The sequence below is a fragment of the Peromyscus maniculatus genome, chromosome 4, assembly GCF_049852395.1.
Source record: "Peromyscus maniculatus bairdii isolate BWxNUB_F1_BW_parent chromosome 4, HU_Pman_BW_mat_3.1, whole genome shotgun sequence".
NCBI classification, from domain to species: Eukaryota; Metazoa; Chordata; class Mammalia; order Rodentia; family Cricetidae; genus Peromyscus; species Peromyscus maniculatus.
In genome coordinates this window covers 51,050,113-51,066,213 of record NC_134855.1, presented here as the reverse complement: position 1 = coordinate 51,066,213, position 16,101 = coordinate 51,050,113, and the positions used below count along the sequence as shown (strand labels likewise).

The window sequence follows — 16,101 nt, the reverse complement described above, 5'->3', positions numbered from 1 at the left end:
TATCCAGGAGGCATGTGAGTCCAGAAGAGCCATTTGATGATGGGTGCATACTACGAATTAATTTGGCTGCATCTCTGGAAGTCGCACCCAACTAGCCTGTCCTCTTTGAAGTAAGTACCACATAAGATGGCAGTTGGGCGGCTGCTGGCCTTCTGCAGCCTCTTCTGTGGCAGATGAAAGGACCAACATCATGTAAATCACGACAGCATTCAGACTTTCTGCAGACATTGTTTCCTCCAGGAACAAATTGGTGTTGGTGGGAAGGTGACCCATGCGTCTTAACTGGAACAAAAAGCGGGGGAGTTAACAGGACAGCTCGGAGCCTGCTGTCAGGCCTTCAGACCTGGGTGGGGGACACGGTGAAGGAGAGAGTCCTGATGGAGAACTAATTGCTCAGGTGTGTGTCCATCGGGAATCTGCCACCTTGAGTCAAGAGACAGGAGCCCAGATGGCGGCCCTAGAATTCAGCTGCTCGCCAGAATGTACTTGGCTAATATGATGGCCATGTCTGTTGGGAGTAGGAAGAAAGGAATGTAGCATGGAGTTGCGAGCATTCCTGGACTTCAAAGGACTGTGAACTAGGCACGCTTGCTACTTTCTGATTCCTTCTGTCTGGTTTATGACATAACTTAGATCCACGAATTCTCAAAACTGAATAGTGTTACTTCAGGTAAACATCTTTGCTCATATCGGATCAGAACTTAGTGATTCCTTTGAATCAGGTATTTCTTTTGTTGTCAAACATTGTTATTTATTTTGTGTCTATGTCTGGGGGAGTGCAGGTACACATTTGCCACAGCGAGAGCCTGTGGAGGTCAGAGGGCAACTTTGTGGAGTCGATTCCCTCCTTTCACCTCTGAGTGGGTTCTAGGGATTGAACTCAGGGTGTCAGGCTTGCAAGCTCGTGAGCCATGGAGTCATCTTCCAGCCCTAGTATGTCATTTCTTCTCCCGGGTTTTCTTGCTTTGGTGGGTGGCTGGCGCTCACTGTGATGTAGATGGGCCCATGGTTGTAACCATACAAACATCATTTGTTCTGTATGTAGTACCCGAAAAGCAGGCTGAAGTGAGCTGGAGGCCAGCCTGTGCTATATACTGAGTTCCAGTCCAGCCAGAGCTTCATAGTAGGGCCCCATTGGGAAGGCCTTTAAGGTCTGTGTGTGTGTGTGTGTGTGTGTGTGTGTGTGTGTGTGTGTGTGTATTCATTATTCATTCAGGTGAAATATCAGGGGATTTTTTTTTCCCATATAGGGACGTGTAAATGCATCTATGGTCTGGACTTACACTCTGGGTACAATTCTACTGACCTTTCCCAAGTCTAAGCAATCACTTATGCAACTCTCTAGTTCAAAGGCTCTTGTCCAAATCAGAGGGGCATTTTAGTCCTCCAAACAGTCTCTGAACAAAGGCTGATGCCACCACTGCCTCCTCCTCCAACACTTGTTTCTTCTTTTCTGAAATAAAACTCATAAACAATTTTTTTAAATCCAAAGAGAACATCATAAATAGACCCTTAAAGTCTACAATTCAGTAGGCTTTGGTAAACAAACAAGTAACATTGCCACCATTATCACTATGTAATTCAAGAGTAATTCTATCACCCCAGGAAGAGAGACTGTATCCATCAGCCATAGCTCCTCATTTCCCCACCTCCTCATATTAGCAACTACTTATATAATTTTGTTTCTATGGGTGTGCCCATTCCAGGCATTTCATGTAAATGGTATTAGTATGTGGTATTTTGTATCTGACTTTTTTCACTTCACATAATATTTTCAAGGTTTGTGACTAGTGTGGCATGATATTTTTACTGGCCTAGTAATATTCCATTGTGCGGCTATACCATGTTTTGTTTATTGGTTTCTCAGCTGATGGACATATGGGTTGTTCCCCATTTTAATTCTTTTAAGTATTGTTGCTTGTGATTCAAGAATCACAAGTTTCTGTGTGGAAATATGTTTCTAGTTCTCTTAGAAATATACTTAAGAATGGGGTTAGTGGATCCTATGGTAACTATGTGAGAAACTGTTGGATTGTTTGCAAATTGTTGAAGCATTTTACATCCCTACTATCAATGTATAAGGATTCCAGCTTTTCCATATTGTTCCCAACACTGACACTTCTATTGTTTGTTTGTTTTGAAGCAGGCTTTCACTATGGAGCCCTGGCTTGGAACTGGCTGTGTAGACTAGGGTTGCCTCAAACTCACAGAGATCTGCCTGTCTCTGCCTCCTGAGCTCTGGAATTTAAAGCATGTACCATCACTCCTGGCTTGTTAGTTTTCCTCATTCTAGCTTTCCTTCTAGTTATGAAGTTATATCTCATCACACTTTGATTTCTGTTTTTCTAAGACTTACTTATTTTTTAATTTATGTGTATAGGTTTTTTGATTTCATGTATGTCTGTGTATCATTTGTGTGTCTGAAGACCTCAAGGCTAGAAGGGGGTGTTAGATTCCTGAAACCAAAGTTACAGATGATTGTGAGCTGCATGTGGGTACTGGTAATTGAACCAGCACACCTTTAATCCCAGCATTTGGGAGGCAGAGGCCTATCTGTATGGCTCTGGCAGCAGCATGTGTAAGTAAATTGGTTGCAACAACTCTGGGTTTGGTCCCTGATTTTGGCACCAAAATGTGAGTTTTGTAACTCTGGGAAAGTGTCCTGATTACCTGGGGAGTCAGGCAACCCCTTGAGTTGCTTAGGACAGCTCTGACAGCTGAAGCTGCAAGGAGACAGTTCAGCCCTGGAGGGCGAGGTATCCCAGACACCTCAAGCTCCTCAGAACAACAGCTCTGCCCTGAAGGTGTCCCGGACACCTGGAGCTGTTTAGCACAGCTCTGACGGCTGGAACTGCAAAGAAGCAGCCCAACCCTGGAAGGAAAATTTTTCTGATTTCTTGGGAAAGTCAGGCCTGGAACTACTTCAGCAGGGAAGGGTATCCTGACTATTTGGAAAAGCCAAGGTATACCTGGTGTGATGGGGATTGTCTCCCCCCCAGGATATAGCAATCCTGTTCCTCTCCTGGAGAGCCACTTAAGGGGGCTTCCTGGCAGAGCTCTGCTTCTCTGGCCTAAGATGTTGCTTCTTTTGCTTCACTCTGCAAAAGGGGAGAAACTCCTGCAGAAATGTAGCAATCTCCTCTGGCTCAGAAGTGTTACTTTTTCAGCTTTCTTTTGCTCTGTCCATTGAGGGATATCTCAGTAGAGATCTTCCTTTCAGCTCCTCCTTGCTCTGCTTTTTCAGCTCTCCCTTGTTTTATTCACTGAGGGATGTCTCAGCAAGGATCTTCACACCCAAAACTCTTTTGAGAATGAAATTTATTTGGGAAGGAGGAGTCCAGGAGAGTAGCTGCCTCTACCAGGGTAGAGAGAACAGCCTTTTTTTCTAACTGACCAGGCAGGGCAGTTTATACATGAAGTCTTGGGGGTGGATTCAACCAGGGGTTGATTGGGTCCCAGGGTTCTACTATCCTGCTCTGTGACTGGTTGGTTTCACAAGTCAGTTGGCCAGGGGCGGAGATGGCTCTGATCTGACTGAGCCAAACTGTTTCTTTCTGCCCTGATCTGAGCCATCTTCCCCTAGTTCTGGGCTCCAGGGTCAGGGTGGGTTTCTTTAGCCAGCCGCTTTTCCCTACAGCCTGACCCTTGGACACCAACATGGCCTCAGATGTCGGCCCAGGTCCCAGGCACCTGCACAGCCATCAGTGGTAACAGGAGCCACAGACATAGGCACAGACCCTGACTGGGGTAGGGTCACAGAGCCTTTTAGTTTTTTTAATAGTCTCCTTTTCTTTAAATCACATAGCTTTCAATTTTGGTGAAGTTTAATTTGTTTACCTTTTCTTTGGTTGCTTGTATTTTATGTGTCTTAATTAAGAAAACACTGCTAATCCAAGGTCATGAACATACACTTGCATTCCCCCCCCCCGCCCTAAAATGTTACATAGTTTTAGTTCCTATGTTTAGGCTTTTGGTCTATTTTGAGCTCATTTTGTATATAATGTGATGTAGGAGCTGAGTTTTATTCTTTTTTTTGTTTTTGTTTTTGTTTTTTGTTTTTTCAAGACAGGGTTTCTCTGTAGTTTTGCGCCTTTCTTGGAACTTACTTTGTAGACCAGGCTGGCCTTGAACTCACAGAGATCCGCCTGCCTCTGCCTCCCGAGTGCTGGGATTAAAGGCGTGCGCCACCACCGCCCAGCGAGTTTCATTCGTTTGTCTGTGGATACTTACTAATTTTATAAGCATCTTATACTAAGTGTCCATAGTTTCTGGTAGTTGATGTGAAGCATTTTTTTTTTTTTTGGAAGTTCTACAGTTTTATTTGATATCCAGCAGGTTGGTTCTCATCCACAATGAGTCTGTAGAATTTTGAATGTGGTAATAGGCACATACGTCACCAATGTGTAGAACGTGTTTAGTGAATCCTCATCCTCATTACGTTTTCTGGACAAATGTATACATACATGGTATGGAACATTATTCCTTTGGCTCAGATGGCTTTGTTGAGCCTGGTATCAGTGCACACATCTGGAGTCCCCATCTCCTTCATGGCAAATTTCCAGATTTCTTTGAGTGCCCGAGGGGCACGCTTCTTGAAGCCCACTCCATGGATGCGCTTGTGAAAGTTGAAGGTGTTTTTTCCGGCCACTTCCCTGTTGATGGCAGAACAACCCTTCTTTTTCTCGCCACGCTTCCTTGTGGGAGCCTTACGCTGGGCCCAAGTTGGAAAGGCTGTAAAGCATTTATACTATTTATACTATTGTTGTTTTGTTTTGTTTTTTTTGAACCTGGGTCCTACTATATAGCCCTGGCTGACAGGGAATTTGCTATATAGACCAGGCTAGCCTCAAACCCACAGAGTTTCTGCCTCTTGAGTGCTGATAATACTATTTACCCAACAGTGAGCAGTAATTTTTATATGTCCTATTTTAGCATTACTTTAAGATCACTTTCTCTTCTTCCTTTTATAACAATGATTGGGCAACCAATATCTTCAGTTTTACACTCCTGTTTTGTAGCATTTACTGACTTAACTTTAGTCAATTGTGATTGTTAGCATCAACACTGGTCTATTGCCCATAATGCCTCCTTGCCTGCTTGTGACTGGAATCAAGCAGCTATTTAATTCAGTAAAGTTACTCATCCCAACAAACAAAAATAATCCAAATAAAAACTGAGCTCAATGGCACCGTCTTTAACTCCAGCTCAAGAGGCTGACCCTATGAGTTTGAGGCTAGCCTGGTCTATATAGCAAGCTCCCGGCCAGCCAGGGCTACATAGTAAGACCCAGTCTTAAAAAAAAAAAAAAAAAAAACCAACAACAACAAAAGAATTTCAAATGAGAAAAGTTTGGGTTCTGCCTCATTTTTAACAAAGGAATGCAACTTCCAATTTAGCACTCCAGGGCAAGAAAAACCTTGGCTACCTTTGAAAATGTTACAGGAAAGAAAAAAAGCACATAGACCCTTGCGCCTCTATTCCTCAAAGACAGTCAGACCTAAGCCGTGGAAATGGCATTCTAACAAGCAGATGCGATGAGCAAGAATGTGAATTATTGATGCACCATAGCACTGGCACAGGCAGACCACGGAATCTATTTAAAAAATTCTTTTACAGACATAGTTGATTCTGCTCCGGCACTGTGTACCCTCAAAGCCACAGATACGCCATGGAAACACTGATGAAGCTGCTAACTGCTCTGTCCGTGTGTTCATCGTAAATGTCATTATTCAAGAAACTTAAGAACCGTAATGATGGGAAATCACACAGAAAGAAAAGAGGAGGAATGGAGACCCTGTCAGCAGCAAGGGCGACATTTTTATTCAAGAGGTCCCTAATGATGGAAAATCACAGTGAAAGGCACGGACGAAACTGGGTTTCCATAAAGAAGCCAGCACATACCAGTTGTACGCGCAGGAGAACAGCCGTAACAGACGCATAAAAAGAAAGAAAAACAAAATTAACGAGACAAGTTGTACCAGGCCTGACACACAAAACAGCAACAAATCACAGCGCATTCTGAAGATTAATTTCAACGCATCTTCTGAAATAAGCAGGGAGACAGACAGCATCAATATTAATGATGCCGGAATGGAACTCCCTGAAAGAGCCATGGCAGAAAGCAGCACATGGAAATGTGTTGTTTTTAAATGGGCTGTAGATTGGATCACAGGACCATCAGGAAAATGAAGGGACATCTATAAGAACATCATAACAGGGCCAGCTGTGTGATGAGCAATTACAACATCATCGTTAAAGTCCCCAATGTAAAAGAAAAACATCAGTGTGGAAATCAAAGGAATGTCAACAGTCTGCAGATGAGGTAGAGGAAAGGAAAGAATGGATGTTATTGAGACTCAATTGCCTGCACTGTGTCTATATTGACTATCCTTGATAAAACGGACAATAGGCATTTGAAGAAAAATGAGAATTTGATTCATCTTGGATTGCACTTGCTCCCCTTCAAATTGTCGGGTAAGGCAGGCTGGGAGTCAGCCCAGAGCTTCCGGTGCTTAAGCTATTGCTGGTGGCAGATACTTCTGGACAGTGTGTCAAATGTCATGGGTTCCTACAAATCTGCAGATGTGTCTCTTACATCCTGTATAGCTCAAAATTAAAACTAGTAGTTACAACGTGTAATAACATGGTCTACTTAGTCCTATGTTACAGTCTAAATTCTTATGACAGATTTGCTATTAAAAGGCAAATGATCCTTTATTTGTTGGTCTTATGAAGTTCTGACCTCTAGTTTTGTAAGTCCACAGGTAGCAATGTATCATGGCAATTTATACCTCTGTGTGTAGGAAAATAACACACACACCCCCACCTCAAGCTTCGTCTCTTGTCTCATAGCTCTACAACATGTATGGTTGCAGAAGATTAAGCTACCTAACAACTAGCTGAGCCAAAGCAAGGAAGAGCAGAGTGAGGACCATTTCCAGCCCGCAGTTACAAAGGCAAACATACCCGGGACAAAACAGCGCCTGCAAGGCCACGTTCTTTTCCAGAACCCTCTAGAGGACAGGCGGGAAGGTATGGACATCTCTGGAGTACTTAAACTAAGAGAGCTTTTCACAAAACTTTGTTCAATGAAAGCCCAGGAGGAAATAATGCTAGCACAGAGGCAATGTGAAAATAGTCCCATGGATTCTCTGGAATGCTTTCCTTCAAGAGGCGGCGGCACCCAGCTACAAATGGTACCACGCGCCTGGGACACCAGCACTTGGGAGACCGAGGTAGGAGAATTATGAGCTTGAAGTTGGTGTTGGTATGGTGGTTTGAATAAGAATGGCCCCCATAGACTCATATATTTGAATATTTTGTAGTGGAACTGTTTGGGAAGGATTAGCCAGTTTGTGGGAGGATGTGTGTCATGGGGGGGGGTGCTTTGAGGTTTCAAAAGATGAACGCTACTCTCAGTGTGCTCTCTGTCTCCTGCTTGCGGACCCAGAGATCCAGATGTGCGCTCCCAGCTGTTCCTGCTGCCATGCCTTTTCTTCACTGTTTGGACACTCACCCTCTGAAACCATAAGGCCAATGAAATTTTTTCTTTTGTGAATTGCCTCGGTCATGGTATTTTATCACAGAGACAGAAAGGCGACCAATGCAGTGGTTTAAATAGCAAGACCTCGTCTCAAAATGGAAAAGAAGAGGGACAGAGAGACAGAGAGAGAGAGAGAGAGAGAGAGAGAGAGAGAGAGAGAGAGAGAGAGAGAGAGAATGCTGTGTTATCCTCCCTTGGAATGTTGGCTAGATTTAATGAGAAATAGATTATGATGAAGAAAATGATCAGTTATGAAAGACTCTGAGGTTGCATCTTTTCTCTCTTGAACCATTCACTCTGAAGAAGGCAGTTGTTATTTCCCAAGGACACCTAAGGAGTCCTGTGGAGAGGCCCACCTGGCAAGGAACTGAAAATGAAGCCTCCTAGGAAAAGCAATAGGAATGACTGAGGCCTTCTTATCCATCCATCCACCCACCCACCCACCCACCCACCCACCCACCCACCCACCCACCCATCTATCTATCTATCTATCTATCTATCTATCTATCTATCTATCTATCTATCTATCTATCTATCTGGTTTTTCAAGATAGGGTCTCTCTGTGTAGCCCTGGCTGTCCTGGAAATCACTCTGTAGACCAGGCTGGCCTTGAACTCACAGAGATCCTCTTGCCTCTGTCTCCAAGACTGGTATTAAAGCATACGCCACCATGTCTGGCTTTAAAAAAATTTCTGTACCTACAAAGTCATCCATATTCTTATGTACCCGAAGAATAATTGCAATTAAAGATTCAATTTCTTTTTAAAAGGTTTATTTTACTTTTATTTATGTGTATGGGGTGTGTGTGTGTGCTGGTGCTGTAGAGGCCAGAGGGATCCCCTGGAGCTGGAGCTGCGGGTGGTTGTGGGCCACCTGACATGGATGCCAGGAGCAAAACTCAGGTCTTCTGCAAGACCAAAAGCACTCTTAACCACTGAGCCCCCTTCAGCCCAGAGAAGAGATTTTTTTTTTTGATGGTGAGAGCCTGATGGTGAGAAAGAAGAGAAATTAGATACCAAATACCATAAATGAAGGCTCACAAGCCTGTAATCTCATTTTCATTGTGCTGAAAGAGCCCCCCAAGAAAGGAAAGGAAAGTCGTTCCTTTTCTTGGATTTTGACCAATCTTCTATTGCTTAAGAGACTGCCTTCATCCATGATAGCAGGATATTGCAGTTTGGATGGGATGAGAACACAGATAGAAACACCAAGTACAAAGAAAAATCACATTGGGACTAGACTGAGATATTTGATAAACACTGAAGAGGATAGTGGGTACCTTTTTTCTTTTTCTTTCCCTCCCTCCCTCCCTCCCTCCCTTTTTTCTTTCTTTCCTTTCTTTCTTTTTTCCTTTTCCTTCCTTCCTTCCTTCCTTCCTTCCTTCCTTCCTTCCTTCCTTCCTTCTTTCTCTTTCTTTCTTTCTTTCTTTCTTTCTTTCTTTCTTTCTTTCTTTCTTTCTTTCTTTCTTTCTTTCTTTCTTTCCTTCTCCCTTCCTAAGACAGGCTTTCTCTGTGTAGCCTGTCCTGGAACTGGCTCTGTAGACCAGCTGGCCTCTCAAATTCGGAGATCCACATGTCTCTGTCTCCTGAATTCTGGGACTAAAGTTGCACAACACTATGCCCAGCTACAGGACAATAACCACAGGCAAAACAATGGGGCTGTCTTCCTTAACTGCTGTAGAAATGACCATGGGGCTGCAGACCATGTCACCAATTCTTCCTTCTTCCTCCGCTGACCTCAGCATGCAGCGGGATTCTGTCTCCATCGTTACTGCAGAAACTGCAGAAGAAGAAATGGCTTTGGGAATCTTGAAGGAACTCTAACTAGCCCAGCAGAGGTTGTAAGTCTTCATTTTGGGGTGTTTCTATTTTGTTTTTTGTAACTCTGGGAATCATCCTGCCACAGAGCTACACTTTAGCCTTTGGAACATCTCTTTTTTAAACAAACAAACAAACAAACACCAGCACTCTACAGCTTGGCTCCTTGTACATACAGCCAGTTCTTTTTCTACTTCTCTGATACACACTGTGGCAAAGCCAGGAGTCATCTCCAGGATTACCATGCTGTTTGGACCTTCCAGTCACCAGAAATGTGAGCCAAATAAACATCTTTTACTTTATAAAATACCCAGCATTAAATATTGTGTTAAGGCAACACAAAATAGACTCAGCCATTCTATGAGCTCAATTTACCTTAACTAGCTCTTTAAACTCCCCTCTCCAAATATAGGCACATTATCAGATACCGGGGTTTTAAGACTTCAACATATGAACTTGGATGAGAGACACAGTTAAGTGCATAATAAAGAGCATGTCTGCCAGGTGGTGGCGCACATCTTTAATCCCAGCACTCAGGAGGCAGAAGCAGGAGGATTTCTGTGAGTTCGAAACCAGCCTGGTCTACAGAGCGAGTTCCAAGACAGGCTCCAAATCTACACAGAGAAACCTTATCTTGAAAAAAAAAAAAAAAACAAGAAGAAGAAGAACAACAACAACAACAACAGCAGCAGCAACAACAACAACAACAACAACATATCTGTGGGGGCAAGAAGACTTGAAAGAACATGATGAGATCACTGTTTATTGTAGCAAAAGTGTAATGTAATCTGAAATAAAGCTGAATGGGGCCGGTGTTCAGAGGTTTAAGGTTCTAATCTACCAAGGTAAGATTTCATCCTGGAGGTCATAGGCCTTGAAAAAACTGAAATCATAGAAATGCCCCAATCAGGCAGGTTGTGGTGATGCACACCTTTAGTCCCAGCACTCTGGAAGCAGAGGCAGGCAGATCTCTGAGTTGAGTCCAGCCTGGTCTACAGAGTGAGTTCTAGAACAGCCAGGACTACACAGAGAAACCCTATCTTGATAAATCAAAAAAAAAAAAAAAAAAAAAAAAAAAAAAAAAAAAGAAAAGAAAAGAAAAGGAAAGGAAAGAAAAGAAGTGTCCCAATCAAAGGTGTGTGTTTTGAATACCCTGCAGTGCAGGGACTGGACTGCTGGACTGTAGGGGGCGGGGAATGTTTGAAGAGACAGAAACTAGTTAAGAAGTTAATGGTAGGATGTGAGGGAGATCTGGCTGCGACATCTGTCACCCCATTGATCGCCAGGGTTGATTCGGCTGATCTGGCTGGCTAGGCGGGTGTCCCCTTCCTCCCTCACCGCTCCATGTGAAAGTGAAGCAGAAATTCTTCTCCAGCAGTTGTGAGCCAGCGGCCTCCTTTCTGGTGCCCTATGACCTGCCCCCAGAGCTCTATGGGAGTCAAGATCGGCCGTGGATCTGGAACATTCCTTATGTCAAAGCACCTGATACACACGGGAACATGTGTGTATCAGGTGCTTTGAGACAAAGTACTGTGAAGTTTGAGTGTAAGACGTTGAATGTTCCTGTTTGTACTGGTTGTTTACCGCCCTTTAAATCTTATTTGCACCCATACAAAACTCTTTGCAAAAGTCAGTCTTGGTTATGTGTCTGATGGTCATTGTCAACATCCTCCCTAAGAAAGAGAAGTGTTATTTTCTTAATTCACTTTTATGTGTTCTTGAAATCAAGCTATTAAACTTCATACTGTTTAAAAAAAAAAAAAAGAAGTTAACGGTAAATTAGACTACCAAGCAGGATGGCATTCCCAGAGTGTTAGTGTAGAGACTGTATGGACAGTAGCTGGATGTAAAAAAGTTGGCAGCCCTGGAGAAAGCTAAAAGACCATGAAAACAGAAAGCTGTCCACGAGGAAATGAGGCCCAGGCTCAATCTCTAGTAATAGACCAAAAATAAAATAAAATCAAAAGTGTGGCCAGGTGTGATGATTCATACTTTTAATCCCAGCACTCCAGAGGCAGGGAGAGAGATCACTGTGAGTTCAAGGCCAGCCTAGTCTACATAGCAAATTCTAGGCCAACCAGAGTGAAAAAAAAATGAGACTCTATCCCAGTCACAACAAAACAAAACTGATGAAGAAAAATTCAGGTACGTATGTAAACAGAGAATGAACGGAGTACCAACCTAACGGCCTTTTCCCCTCTGTCCTCCTTCTTGAGGGACTGGTGTTGGGAGCTTGAGAAGATCAACAACGTTTTAGGGCAGGCACTCTGGATAGAAAGGAAAGAAGGAAAGAAAGTAATTCCTGAGCGACCTTGTAACTCCAGGACTTTTAGGGTTGCGATTAAAGCTACAGGACTTGTTTGGATAGAGGCTGAGAAAGTCAGAATCCAAGGCTGAGGCTGTTGTGAGAGGGCAGGAGAGTGGCTGACCATTTGGGACCAGGCATATGAAGACAGAAACGAGTCAGGGGGGTCTTAAGTCTCAGGATGCACAGAATGAATGGCCAGATGGCTCGGTGGTTAGAAAAAAAATGAGGTTGCCGGTGACAGATGTCTGAGGAAGGACAGTCTGAGGTAGTGACAAGTCTTAAAGTCGCTGCTAAAGAAGAGGAGACATGTGCCGAGTTCCACAGGAGAGATTTATTTGTGTTATGCCCAGAGGAAGCATTTCCTTAAAGCTCTGTCAACATGGCTTTATTGTTGGGCCCTTTTTAAGTGTAGGGAAATATTGAAAACCTCTGTCCCTAGGAAAGATGAAAGTGAGAGGATGGGTTCTGGAGAGCAAGGACATCTGGGGACCATTAATTAGATGTAAAAACAAAAACACTGTTAGAGCAAGAGCAGGACGGGAGGTGAGGACTCTACCTCTCGCCACGGTAATAACCAGCGAGGAAAGCGTTCTCTGCACAAATCTTCATAATAAGGTGATTTTATTTGGCTTATACATCCCATAAATCTTGAAATAAGAGAACTTTTATTTAAGTTTTGTTATATAAATTCCCCTGCCTCTGAAAAACAGCATGAATTCTCTTTTATGTTCTGGTCCTCCTCCTGGGGTGTGATTAATACAGTGGACCGGTAATTCCTAACTTCACACTATCTAAGTATACATTATTGCCCTACTTCCTCCCTCCAGAAACCGGTTTTCTTTTAGATGACTTTCAGATTCCAATCTTAAAACAAAAACTGAGAAAAGACAATGCACAAACCCCACCAGAAGCAAACACATTCCTCTTATTTAAGACATTCTACAGAGCCCTTAGTCTAAATTGAATAAAGCTGTAAATAAATATTCGTGGAGTTAGAATGACTCAAAGGGGAAAAACAATCCAGTTATCTGGCCATTGATGAACGATTGAAAATGAACAGCGGTCTCACCATATGCCGAACAAGAAGGTGGGAGACAGGCGAATCCATCCTACCTGCCTGGCTTCTTGGGCTGGACACCCGTCTTCTGCTGGGACTGGACTCACACCATCAGTTCTCTGGTCCTCAGGACTTCATCAACAGTTTCCCTGGGTTTCCCAACTGCAGGAGTCAGACTGTGGGACTTTTCAGTCTCCATAATGGTGAGAGCTGGTTCTTCGTTATAAATCTGAGCCACAAACAAAGGGCCCAGAACTCACTCTTTTAATTTACCTCAAACTAGATAGCTCTAGACTTAACTTTTGCAATAGCTAGTCTCGAAAACTGGCCTTTCAGATGCTTTCTGTTCCTGGTTCACATGTTTCTCGTGTGTGTGTGTGTGTGTGTGTGTGTGTGTGTGTGTGTGTGTGTGTGTACAGGTCAGAGGTCAGTATTATTCCCTCAATTGCCCTCTGTCCTTCTTTTTGAGTCAGGGTCTGTTATTGAACTCTGACTAGCTATTCCCAGGGATCCTCCTGTCTGCTCCTTCCTAGTTTATAGGTGAGCATGGTTTTTAACATGAGTTCTAGGAATTTGAACTCAGCAATCACTTACTGAGGCCTGGGGTCTCTTTTATAAAAGCACTAATTCTAGTCACACTTTCATGATGTAATAACTTTCCAAAGGTCATAGCTTACAATACCATCATATTGAGGAGTATTATTTAGACATTTGCATGTGGACAATCATAAACATTTACTCTATAACAAAACTCAATTGCTATGATTACAGCTACATAAGAGACCCCATACAACACCAGAAGAACTACTCAGGTAAACCCTTGGCAATCCATAGAATCAAGAGAAGTGATAAAGTGCTGTTGCTTTTAAGTCACTAAAACTTCGGGGTTTTACATAGCAATAGATAACAAGACAGAAACTAGATTCACCTCAGGGGTCGCTGTAACAAATCTAAGTCATGTGGCATTGGTTCGGGGGCCAGCTGGAAGGCAGAGCTGAGCAGGGCCATTAGGAAACTAAACGGGACACAAGGACAGTGCCATTGGATCAGAATCCAGTACTTTTTATATTGTCTTCCTTTTGGGAAGTACCAGTTGTGGATATTCTGCTTCTTTCCCATCATTGCATTTTTTCACGGCATGTGCAACAGATCATCTTTCAGATCGTAGGTCTTTACACTCAGGCTGCCGCACCAGAAAACATGCTGGAAGATCCTTCCCCACTCCTGGGCTGATTTAGACCCATCTGGAATTTGAGTTGATGCCATAATTGTATGAGACGGTCAAGAGTTTGAGAAGGGGTGAGTGTATTTTCCATATTGGAGGGCTGCAAACTGTTGTGGCCTGAGGGTAGGCTCTAATAGCTAGTTGCTAAAGGTTAGTCACCCTCCACCCTCATTCCCAAATCCTTCATCTGCTGGTATATATTTTCTCCTGTTCCTATCAAGAGATGAAACTTCTTCCCTTCCTTGAGTCTGACTGAAAGTCTTTACAGACTGAAAGAACGTGGGCAAAAGTATAGTCTAGGACTTCCAGACTGTGACCTCAAGAGAAATGACAGCTTCTATTTTCTCTTGTTCTTGAAATGCTGTCAGTCCTCAGAGTGTGAGACACCTGAGTGGAAACTCAGATGCCTTAATGAAGGACCCCAGATGGCAAACAACAATGTTAGCCAAATAGGTGTAACAATTTTGGATCTATCTTCTAGAGTTCCCTGAGGACATATTAAGTAGTTAAGTAATGTAATATGCTTTTGTTCTTTCTAGTTTAACAAAACATTCACCAATACTTTAATAGAAAAACTTAAAAGTTTAACATAGAGAAAAACACAATCTGTAATTTTAAAGAGTACTATTCTAAAAACCTTGCATATCTTAAGTAGAAATAAAACTTTATTTTATATGTACTACCATATAATGTATATATTGGTATTATATATGTATTTATGTATATGTACATAATACATGTACATATATATGCTTTATTTGGATATATATCTCCAAATCCTTACTTTCTCAAATCTCAAGACTTTTTTTTTTTTTTTCCGAGACAGGGTTTCTCTGTGTAGTTTTGGTGCCTGTCCTGGACCTTGTTCTGTAGCCCAGGCTGGCCTCGAACTCACAGAGATCTGCCTGCCTCTGCCTCCAGAGTGCTGGGATTAAAGGTGTGTGCCACTTCCACCTGGCAAATCTCAAGACTTTTATTGGTTCTAATTTCTTCTTTGGGCCTGAATAATCCAAATAATAGTGTGTTGACTAGTTTATATGTCAACTGGACATAAGCTAGGGTCATCTGTGAGGAAGGAATCTTAATGGAGAAACTGCCTCCATAGGATTGGTCTGCAGGCAAGTCTGCAGGACATTTTTTTGATTGATGATTGATGTGGGCAGTGCCATGCCTGGGCTGCTGGTCATAGGTTCTATGAGGAAGCCGGCTGAGGAAGTCATGAGGAGCAAGGCAGTAAACAGTACTCCTCCACGGCCTCTGCACGAGTTTCTGCCTCCAGGTTCCTGCCTTGACTACTTTTCCATGATAAAGTGTGATGTGGAAGTGAGAGAATGATAAACCCTTTCATCCCTAACTTGCTTTTGCTTGTGGTGTTTCATCACAGCAATAGAAACCCCAACTAAGACAAATCGGAAGTTTGTTTTGTTGCTTATTTTGATACTACCTTTTTTTTTTTTTATTTCTATGGGAAAATCTTGTTACTCATGAGAGCCTTTGGCTGGCCTTGTGCTGTTTAGTGAGGTGGAGAACTATTCACTGCATTAGACTTTCTTTGAAGTTGGTGTTTGTCTCATAAAGCGCAGTGGAAGACCAATGCATACGGCGGGCACATTTCTGCAAGTTTGACTTTTAAGGAGAGAACACGGAAGGTGAACATTAAAAAAACAAGCAGCATGAAATACCTTCAAAGCCTCATACTGAAGAAAAAAATCTATGGTTAAAGAACAGTGAAAATTCTATACTTTCCCAAGATAGCTCATTCCAGTTTATTCACAGATTATTAGGTAGTTATATTTAGCTAACAATTCTATACAAAGACCTCTTAGTCTGTTTTAGAAGAATAGTTTCATATAAATGTGAGCAATTGTTTGGAGGCAACTCAGTTCTTTTTATCCCCCTGCTGTGAGCTATCACACATTGGCCTGCTTTATGGTTATTTTGTTCAGTTGGTTGGAACTTTATCATGCCTTAATTGAATATGTTATCAAGAGTGCTGGGGACGACTGTGGGTGTTAGCAGGAGTGGAGGGGACGACCGTGGATGTTAGCAGGGGTGGAGGGGACGACCATGGAGAGAAGGATCTGGCAGGCAAGTGCTTTTCCTTCTTGCTTCTGTCCACTGGCAGTGGACACCCCATACTCTGCCCTGGCC

At 42.9% G+C, this 16,101-nt stretch overlaps 1 pseudogene; it reads right to left on the bottom strand.

Annotated features, from left to right (window-relative positions):
• Positions 1-4,343: 4,343 nt before the first annotated feature.
• Positions 4,344-9,308, bottom strand: LOC107399757 (large ribosomal subunit protein eL31 pseudogene; annotated as a pseudogene).
• Between the last annotated feature and the right edge of the window lie 6,793 nt (positions 9,309-16,101).